This window comes from Haemorhous mexicanus, chromosome 4 (assembly GCF_027477595.1).
Source record: "Haemorhous mexicanus isolate bHaeMex1 chromosome 4, bHaeMex1.pri, whole genome shotgun sequence".
Classification (NCBI taxonomy): domain Eukaryota; kingdom Metazoa; phylum Chordata; class Aves; order Passeriformes; family Fringillidae; genus Haemorhous; species Haemorhous mexicanus.
Genome location: NC_082344.1, coordinates 66913537 through 66924149, shown reverse-complemented (window position 1 = coordinate 66924149; position 10613 = coordinate 66913537).

Here is a 10613-nt window from a genome sequence, read left to right as displayed (position 1 = left end):
GTGTTTTGATGTACTTGCCCTTTAAGGAAACAGAATAATAATTGCGAAAATTGTTTGGAAACATGGATCTGAAGGAAACAGGAGTACTGTGTGTAGGTAAGGTGAATATTTTTGTTATTTACAATGACGGTTACATGGGAGAGGTTTGGAAAAATGTTTCAAATTAAAAAGTAGTAAATACAAAACAGTCTGTGAGGTGTTACTAGTGTTGGACTACAGACTATTTCACAGTTCTGTTGGATTCCTGTTGTTATCTCTGTAGTCACACTTGGAGACTGCAAACACAATATCAGAAAATAGGGTGAATATCAACAGGTAAATACAGCTACCCTAATTGGAGAGAGTTTGGCATATAAAATGAGTGTAAGGAGTTTCACAGAATCTTCCATAATTGGCTTATCAGTCTGCATCTTGATCATTTATGATTAAAAAAAAATAAAATAAATCTGAAAGGTGTTTTCTGCTAACTGATGTCTTGTAGCCAAATAGAACAGATGAAATTATTTGTCTCAGATAAGCATAGGTATAGCATGGGATACTTTCCTCCCCAAAACTCATTATTCCAAAAAAAGAGAGTGATGCAGAGAGTAAGGTTAGGAATAAAAATGAAACTCACAAGTATTGGGTGTGTTCCTCTTGGGAACAGTGAGTAAAGTTTCTTGGCTCAATGACACTTGTTGAACACCTTTCACTAGAATTTGAATTCATTCAGAATTCAAATGTGGCACTAAAAGCTGTTTAAATGATAACTCATTCAGTAACAGTTCTCCATGACTTGGAAAAATGAGCATTTCATGGGTTCTGAATCACCTCTGTCTGGTGGAAATGAGGCTTTACTGCAGAGCTGGAAGGGAAGGGAGGTGCCTCAAGACAAATCCAAAGCAATACAGCAAATGTTACTGGTGACTCAGTGGGTCTGTTTTCTCTCTTGAGGGCCAGATTGTGTTTTTGCAAGCCCAAAGGACAGCAGAGCATGCACTCATCATGTCCTTAACAGAATATCAACAGTTAGCTCCAAAACTCACCTACTGCATTCTGAACTCCCCTCTTTTCTTTCTCACAATAGGAAAGAAAATCTTGTTGCCCTTTTATGAAGTTAATTGTCCTTTTGTGCTTGCTTGTTTGCATCTCCTGGCACACGTGCAGGGCAGGTCCTTGGCTGTTCCTACTTGTGCCTGGCAGCATATGTGTCATCAGAGCCATGGATGCTGGGCTCTTCTGAGCTGTGTAGGTCACATAGCCATGCCAGAGAAATAGGGTGGCACTTGACATTACACAGAATTAAAAGTTAAATGATGCTCTAGTGCTCTTCTGGGGATCTAGATGCTGCTGATAATGGAAGTGCCATTTGAATGATATCTAAATCTAAATTTATGAGCCCATAACCATTAAAATGCATACTTAACTGCTCAAGTAGAAGAATATTTTCCAATCTGTCTTGTCCCGATCCATACTGGGTAATTATGTGCCATCTCTGTGAATCTTTATGTGTCTCTTAGTTATAAAAGTCACAATGCATTCCAATTCACACACAGTCCTAAATCCTATTATTCTAATTAATCTTGGTGTATTCATAAGTCTTATAAGTTTCTTTGGAGTGAATTTCTATGTAATTCAAATTTATTGTTGTTTCTTTAATATGGGTAAAGATCAGAAACACTGCTGTTATAACCTAACTATACAAATTGTGTAAGTTAAAGACCCTCTGACCTTGCCATTTAGGTCTCTAAATTAGGAGCACATGTTTAATATTCATCCTCACTTCCTCGTAGGAGTATTTTGAAAAGAAATCTAAAGCACACTTTAAACTGGAGTAATAAACACTGTTTATTTATCAGATTGTCTGCATCTCATTTCCTGGACTAAGCAGCAGAAGTCTGTTTGCACTCCTGACATTGCAAGTCTTACAAGCTGATCCAAGAGAACATCTGTCAGTTTGTTTTCTAGCCTGGACACTGCAGAAGAAAAGAAAAGGTGGGAGGAGAAATAAGACTTTCACAAACACATCAGTTCAAACAAAGTGAGAACTTTCTCAGCTGTCTGCATAAGCCAGGAAAGCTGTGCCCTAGAAATATACTTTTAAGGAAAATTTCTTGCTCTTTCCTCCATCCCCTAATAGTAATTGAAAAGCAGAGGCCATTTTTCTTTTTTGTGTTCCGCCTGAAACTGATGCCAATAAATAATCTTTGGAAATGTTAATGAATCCAAAAGTCTATTCAAGAAATGCTTTGAAAGTACACTGAAATCTAAGTAAAAAATCCAGAGCTTTTTCTTCTCTAACATGTATTCAGCTATTCTGAACTCATTGCATTTGTTGCAGGATAAAAAAGGTAGGCTTTTGGCACAGAGACCTGATGATCTGAAGGAAATGCCACAGCCTGCTCACTTCACTCACTTCCCAGCCAAAAGAAGAGTTTGTGTTAGTATGTTTAAGGAGAGGAAATTGAGACTGTTAATAACAGAATTGGCCTAGAAATCATAAGCTATAAATTTTGCCACAGTCTTAACAGGCTTTTTTGTAGTTGTGGAAGGGGGAATCATATCTCAAATTTTATTGTTAAGTTGTTCTGCAGTCAAAAGATAAGTGTATTTTTAAGCAGGTGCTTAGGAACAAAATAAGAATCTGGTTTTTTATTGGAAAATACTGATTCATAAAAATGAAAGTTGTCCAGAGGAAGAAAGCAATAGGATTTGTGTTTTGAAGAGCTGTTTGATGTGTGAGGGTGTTTATAAAGAGACAAGGGTAGGTCAAAATATGTGTTTGAACAGGGAAGAATGGAGAAGGAAAGAAGGAAAGAAAAGACCCCTTTGTTTTTTCCCTCCATGAAATCCAAGCAGCAAAATTTCAAGCTTTTTTCCTGAGCTGTAGGAGACTATTTCAATTCTCTGATCTTTCTGGTCAAGAACAAGGACTTGGCTTTGGTGTTTCGGTGTTGCAGGTAAATATTCTATTTACCCTGGAAAACTCAGTTTCTTTTATAGTTTTGGAAACGTTTGGTTTTTTGCAGAAGCAAAAAGACAGAAAAGATCAAAGCCACCTAGGAATGCAGGTTTCCTGCTTTGCAGCTCCCTCTCTTTGCTACCCTGTGAGAGCTGGGTGGCTGCTGAGGGGGCTTGAGGGGGCTCAGCAGACCTAAGGTAGAGTCACTGCTCAGCAAAATACTGAAGTTTGTAGTTCTTTAAAAATACTCACTTATTGATCCTTATCTCCTGCTGGCCTCCAAAGGCAAAGTGATGACACCAGCTACTATCAGTTTAGTACGTGAAGGGCTATCTGAAAGAAAGAGGAATCTCCTTCAAGTCAAACTTTTGTGGGCTCCTCAGACAAGATGTTGCCAGGCCTATGCTGCATCTGCTCTAGCTCATTGATTTGTGTGTGTGTGATTCGAATTTGTGGAACCAGCAGCCACATGGAAATGGTTGTGAGTCATGGAAACTCCTTATTCTTGTCATAAATGGTTACTGTGAGTTGAAGGAAAGCACAAACGTAAATGGGATTTTGCTTATTTCTGCTCCATGTGCTGTTTTGCTGTTAGCAACTGCCTAGAACTTCAAATAACTTAATCCCATCTGATGTGATGTATCCCTATGAATATACATGTCCTGCAACATCCTGCTTATCAAAAAGGATACAGTGCATTAAAGGGGACTTAATTTCTAAGGAATGAGTTAAAGGAGTTACTTTTAGAGATTTTCTACTTGGCTGGACCAATATGTTTGACCTTAGGATGCTGTTAATGAACTGCCAAAATCAACCTAGAAGAGCAGTTCACAGTACAGTGAAAATAAAATCATCTTATAAGCCTTCAGAAGACCATAAAGTAATAAACAGATATTGTGATTAAGAACATACTTGGTCTCACAAGCTTCATTCAATCTACAATAGAATAATAGGTATTGTAGACTGTATAAAAGCTGTGGGTGTCATAAAATTACATACTAATATTACTAATATCTTTGATCATATTTTTGTAAGCAAACAGTGAAATTAACATCTGGGTAAAACTTCACAATGCACAGCTTCTTGGAATTCTGCTGTCCCAATAATCAGTCCTTCAAAGTCCATCACAAATTATGTTGGATGTTTCCATAGGAACACATCCTGAATGCTGTTGTTATGGTTCCTTCAGCTGAGTGCAAGACAAAGGAATAGCAAAATTGAAATTTACAATTATTTCTTTAAATGGAGAAGTGTTTCTGGTAAATAAGATGCAATTCAATAAGAGCAACTACAGAGTGCTACACGTAGCACAAGTAACGAGCAATCCAGTAGTGAAACTGACTGGCTCAGTACAGTTCCCATGTAAGTTTGCAAGCTTGTGAGAGACCCCAACACCTCACCTCTCCTGTTTCCTCTTTCTTTGCTGCTTGTAAGGTCTCAGTTGGAATTCAGTGCCTAGATTTGCATTTGTTGCTTAAAAAGTAGTACATGAATCAGTTGGAGAAAATCCACAAGAGTGTAAAATCATTAGACCTTTAGAAATATGACTTAAAGCTAAGCTTTAGAGACCTGAAATTGTTTAGTCTAGGACAAAAGAAGACAGAAAAGGGACATGAGAAGAGTATTCAAATATTAAAAAGGTTGCTGAAAGAGAGTAACAATCTGTTATTTGTATTCACTGGGATAGCTCAAGAAGAAAAAGACTCAAAATGTTGCTAGGGAATTTTAGGACTGGTACTGCAAAGATTGTCTTCAGTGTAAAGAGTATTTTTAAATAAAAAGATAGCAACGAACTGGAACTGAATTTGTGGACAATATGTGGAATCTCTATTTTTAAAGACCTTGTTTATAAGAAAGCTTATATAGTTTTTGTTCAGAAATTACTCAAGAAAGAACAAATCCTGTTCTGGAAAGGTAGAATCTTGGACTCCCAGCCTACTTTATTTCTGATTGTGTAACCATAATGCAGGCAATCAGCCTGATTAAAGGGTATATGATTGAATAGCAGAAGTCCTTAAATGAGTTCAGGGAGCCCATTCACATTTTCAAGATTAAAGAAAAAAGACAGATTGGAATTAGGGATGAAGGGGTATTCATCCCTAATGGCAAGACTATGGCAGACTACGAGTTTCAGTAGTGTGATAAAACCACAAGGCAAAAACCAAAAAGAAATACGGTGAGACTGAAAGTGAAAATGGTTGTAAAGCTAGAGTCTGAGGTCTAGGGATGATCAGAGGATAAAGTGCTGAGGGTGGGGGGATCTAAGAGAAATATATAGCAGATGGGAGGGTGGGGGAAGAGAAACATTTCCTCCAGATGGCATATATTATCTCCTGGAAGGATTGGCAAGATTAGAGAATCCTGCCAAGAGGAGGATATACTGTGAATAGAGCTATACTAACTGTATTACATTAAATTATGTTCAGCAAGTAAGAAAGTACTCCTTTTTAAAAGAGTAAATTAGTTACTCTTTTAGAAATGCAGATTCCATGTATTGACCCAACTTGATCCCTTTGTACTATAATTATTAGTATCAATCAAGTAGTTATTTGGTACATAACTATGCATATTTTCTAAAACATCCCAAAATCAACCTTCTTCTGTTTTCCATTTCTTCCCTAATTTTTTTTTTTTTCCTTGATACCATCCTATTTTATGTGACTGTTTTTTTCCTTTTTGGCAGAGTAACAAGGTTCAGGGGCCTGCAGATTTTATGAATCTTTTTATGGTGGCTTGGCTTTGTGGAAGGATGGTGTGGATGTCACTGGATGTCAGCCAGTCTTTCTGTGAGAGGGTCTGCAGCGTGGGTGCCAAGAGGGATGGGGATTGGAACACTGAACAGAATTTTAGAATTAATTAGAGAAACAAATATAGAATTAATTCTAGAAATTCTAGTTAAAAGTTTAAATTTATGAAGAAACCTTTCTTCTCTTTAATTCATAAAAGGACAAATTGTTCAAATTAACTTGGAAAGGGTTAGGAGATTTACCATAAAAATGGTACTTGCCTAGAGTATATGATGCTTTTCTCATCAAATTTTTCTAATTAAACTATCAGTCCAAAGGAAGATTGCTAAAAAAAGGTGGGTTGAGGAGCCTTTCCAACCTCAAGTTTTTAAACTCCGGAGCCTTGTCCTAGTTATGAATTTAAAAATTAATAGCCTGCATTTGGCAGGGGGGGGGAGAGCCTGAGAGTTGTGTTCTTGAGCTTTCCTCTGTGAAATGAGAACTGGAAAATTGTTTTATTATGGAATGGAAAGTCTCAAATTACTGCTGTAGTTAATGTTTGAAGAAAAATACCACAAATTTCAAGATTTGCCATAAAATTATAAGAGTTGGAAATTTTGGGTTAAGTCAGAGGTCTAAAACTTAAAGGTAAGTAGAACTACTTTGAGGAATTAAAGAAAAAGCAACATAAGCACAATGAGGAAAATTATAAAGCAGCCTCAGTTTTCCCTGTGAAGACAGAATGATGGCAAAAGAGTGGAGCTAGAACTCAAAAGCCAGGGTAGGGAGATTGATAGGATGAGGGAAACCATAAAGAGAGCATGAGGACAAGTGGGGAGAAGATAAGGTCAGTCCAAAGGGCCAGTGTCTTCTCATTTATGGTGACTTAAAACAGGTCCTTGGGAAAAAGTAAGGAAAGTGGCACTTCCATGGTAGATGGTGCTGCTGATTTGGAAGCAGCAGTTTTCTCACATCCTGCCATTACTGTTGGAAACTGGAGCTCTCAGCCCAACCACGTGAGCCAGAATAGCTGTGAGCGAAAGGGCTGATTGCAGAGGTGGTTGTTATACCTTGTCACCCAAGCTATGGGCATTTTTATTAGCTCAGCCCTGTGAAATAGTTGGCCAGAGCAAATGAAGAGGACAGGTGTTACTGTTGGTCCAAGCTGTTTGCCACAGGGCTGCATTTGCTTACCCTGGCACGTTTGGCGTGATGTCAGCATACAAAGAATGTTTCTCTAGATAAAGGGAACAGCAAATGATTTCATGAGCCTGTTTGTGACAGATGTGTGCAGTGTGAAGAAACATTGTAGCCCAAACTATAGTACTTCTCAAGATCATGTTATACCAGCTCATTAATCACTTCTCTCTGGTTTGTCTCTGTGGATGACTATCTGTGAAAACTCACCAGTGCTCACAACAAAGCTTTCTGCTTGCCACCCCCTCCACATAGAGGCCTGTTGAAATTCTGTGTATTGTTATCAAAGCCCCACTGAAAGACAGATGGGAGCTGCACCTTTTTCATGTTTGCTTCACACTCTTCTTCCATTTGGAGCCAAGAGCTGCCTTGTACAGGAAATCTCCCACAATGTTTCATGCTGAAAAAAATAATGGGTTTAATCAGTATTCTCACAAACTCTTTTATCAGTGTGCTTCATCCAAATAAGCTAAAACTATCATGGCTTTTTTTGGTGATGACTGGATAAAAGAAGAATAAATAATAGGCACTCTAAATTAGAAGAATTTGCATAATGAAATTACTGAATCATATTGCTACAGTGAAATTGGAGCATAAAATATATTTGGAAACATACACGTTTTAAGGATATTTTTTAATGTAAGAGAGGAAAAAGAGGAGATGCTTGTCTTCTCTCCACTCCAAAGAACCCAAGGGAATGTATAATTACTGCTATCCCCAGGACTTCTGTGTGCTGCTGGCCCAGATTTTGGAAAATTTTACTAGTCAAGGAGTCATGCATGCCTGTTTTCTCATCCTTTACTGACAAGCAGCTGCATTTCAGAGTTGTTAGGAAACAGCAGTGACTACATATGGAAGAGAACAAAATGAATCTATCAGTATTTTCGGTTGAGATTAAATCTGAAAATAAGCAAGTAATGTGATGTTTGTTGTTGCAATGAAGAACAGGGATTCAAAAATTCCCTCTCTATTGGTGCACAGACTCGTAAAGCTTTTCCACAGACAAATCTTTTAACACTGAACATTTTTGGCAGGTTGAGTTGCAAAGACAGTTCTTTTACGGTTCTGCCAGTTTCTTGGTGTTCAGGAACAGCAGCAGTGAACCACTCAGGTCCCAAATGCACTTTTCTCCATTGGAGTGCCATTCAGTCAGGTCAGAGAGCCTCAAAGTTCCAGTCCCACTCTCCCCAGCCCTTCCTGCTGTCCTTAGAGAAGGAAGAAGGCACTGCACCCTTCGTAGGATTATGATGAGCTTTAGTTTTCCATGGCAGTAGATGAGGTGTTTGGTGTTACACAGTGCTACAAAGACATGAGAAACTAAAGGAGGATGGAATTCCTCTCAACCAGGTGGCTGAAAATCCCCAAAACAGGCCAAGTATGACATTGCCAGGTGGGAGTCACTGCAGGGAAACAAACCCAGGGCTGAAATAGCTTCTGCACTGAGGTGTCTGTGTATAATCCCTGACTGTACATTGGCCTAAATCTTCTCTTCAGCAGATCTGAAGGAGATGAAGATTTAGTCATATTTTATACAGCAGTATAAGGACTGGAGAACTCATCCTGAAAGCAATGAAAAGAGCTATGTGCTGTTCTCACCCAGAGGGTGAGAGGAGCTCCTCCTGGCTCTCCATCTAACCTGTCACTAGTGACTTCCCCAAGTTCTGGAGAGGTTGTCTCATCAGAACTACCTTGTTTAATGTTACCTTTGTCCCTCATCCAGCTTCTTGAAGAATCTCTCTCCTTGTTTCTTCCATTCATCCCGTCTCATTCACATCCCACGTTTAAAGAGGTGACACTTACACCAGAGATCTGATTTGGATGTGATGAACTTAGCTCACATAAATTATATAATTTATCAAGTTATAGAGGTCCCTTTTCATCCATCAACATCCCCAAATCTTTTCCCCCAGAGCTGCTCTCAATTCATTCTCCTTCCAACCTGTATTTGGATTGGGAATGCAACCAAGCCTGTCTTTTGTATCCACAGGGTATAACTAACCCAGTGAATTGTAATGATGGTTGTCCTACATATCGTGCTCAGCATTTTACTTGTTCTTATACAAACCAACCTGCCCTTCCTATTGTTTTTCTCCTGTTAAGTGTTCCTCATCTTATAATATGTTTCAAAAAAACCTTTAGATGAAAGCATTTATCACATTGAAATGTTTTTATCAACAAATGGGAAGTCATCTGGTATCAATATTTAGTAAATAAGTATGATTTAGCAATACCAAAATGTTTTTTCCCCATTTTTGTAACTCTCTTTTCTTGACATGCACAAAGTGCCAACAATCTGTTTTTCTATTGTAGTTAATGTTTTCTTATACATGCTTTTTGATGGCTGTGGTCTAGGAACATCTGCTCATGGACAGGATCACTTGGGATTTTTGTTGCTTTTTGATTTCCACTTAGGTCTTTGGAGTTTAAATAACGCCCACTCACCTGACAGCATCAAAACCAAACCAGAACAAAAGCCCATCTGCTGTGGGTGAATTTCCCAATGCACAGCTGACAGCAGGTCTAGAAGGGAGCTGAACTTGGGGCCAAGTCCAATGCGGCTTTGGTTTGTAGAGCTCATTTGAATCCAGAGCGCATCAGGAGAAATCCTGGCACTTAACACTGAGTGAGGAGTGCAAAACTAGATCCACGGTGTTCTGGACTTGGTTTTACTAGTGTTATATAACCTGTCCAGGATACTGAGGTCAGTGTCTTTTCCCTTGTGAAATGTTCAATAAGATCTTTGATTGGCCACAAACCACCAAGGGTCAGGTTTATCTTATTTTTCTCAGCAGTACAGGGCCTCCTTGAAGCACACTGGGCGCTTGGTGGGAAGACTGCTGTCTACTGGATCACTACCAGCTTTTCACTGCAGCATCCAGCAGTCCTTTGAGATCACAGCTGCCATCCAGATTTTAGCCACTCTGAGCCTGCATTACTCTACAAAATCTGGAGAGATGATAACCTAAGTTTGTGTAGTGTCTGAGTTGAAAGTGCCTCACAATTTCAGAAACCTTTAAATCAATGGCTGATAAGTAGGTTCTTTACTATGCAGGCAGGCTAAAATTTCCAAAATACACAAAACTTCCAGAATACAAGTACAGCTTTCAAGACTCAGCTAGATAGATCAAACTGAGTTAGCTAGTGAAAAGGTAAAAATGTATGGGGAACTTAGATGTTGTATTAGAAAGTCTGTCTCTTCAGTCTGAGTGCTCCTTCTTAGATGCCTAAGTCTATGGTTACAATGAAACAGTTTGACAAAATTTGCAGGAAATATAGAAAATTATATGATCTGGAGATCCATTGCAGTTCTCTGAGGAGAGAAAATCCTTATGGATCAACCTGGAGGCACTGGCAGAAAAATGTAAACTTCAGCTCAGTGTTGGTTATCAAACACAAGACAGAGGCTCTTTAACTTTTTTATTATTATGGACTTTGAGTTATAGAACAGCAGAATCTTTAGTTCAAGACAAGCAGAACATTTAGTTCATTTCATAAATATCTTCCCTTGAATTCAAGATACAATTAATTTCATCAAATGTGGGTGTATACTTTTAGATTAGAGAAATAATTCCGTGTATTTTATTGCCATTAATATTAAGATTAGCCTGGATACTTGAGTTACATGTAGACACGTCCTTTGCAACTACTTATGGCTCAGTCCAGTTGCACACATATGGATCCATTGCCATCTGAGCTGCATTCTATCTGGCCTGCAAAAGGGCACTGGCACTGCAGAAGACCATAGCTCT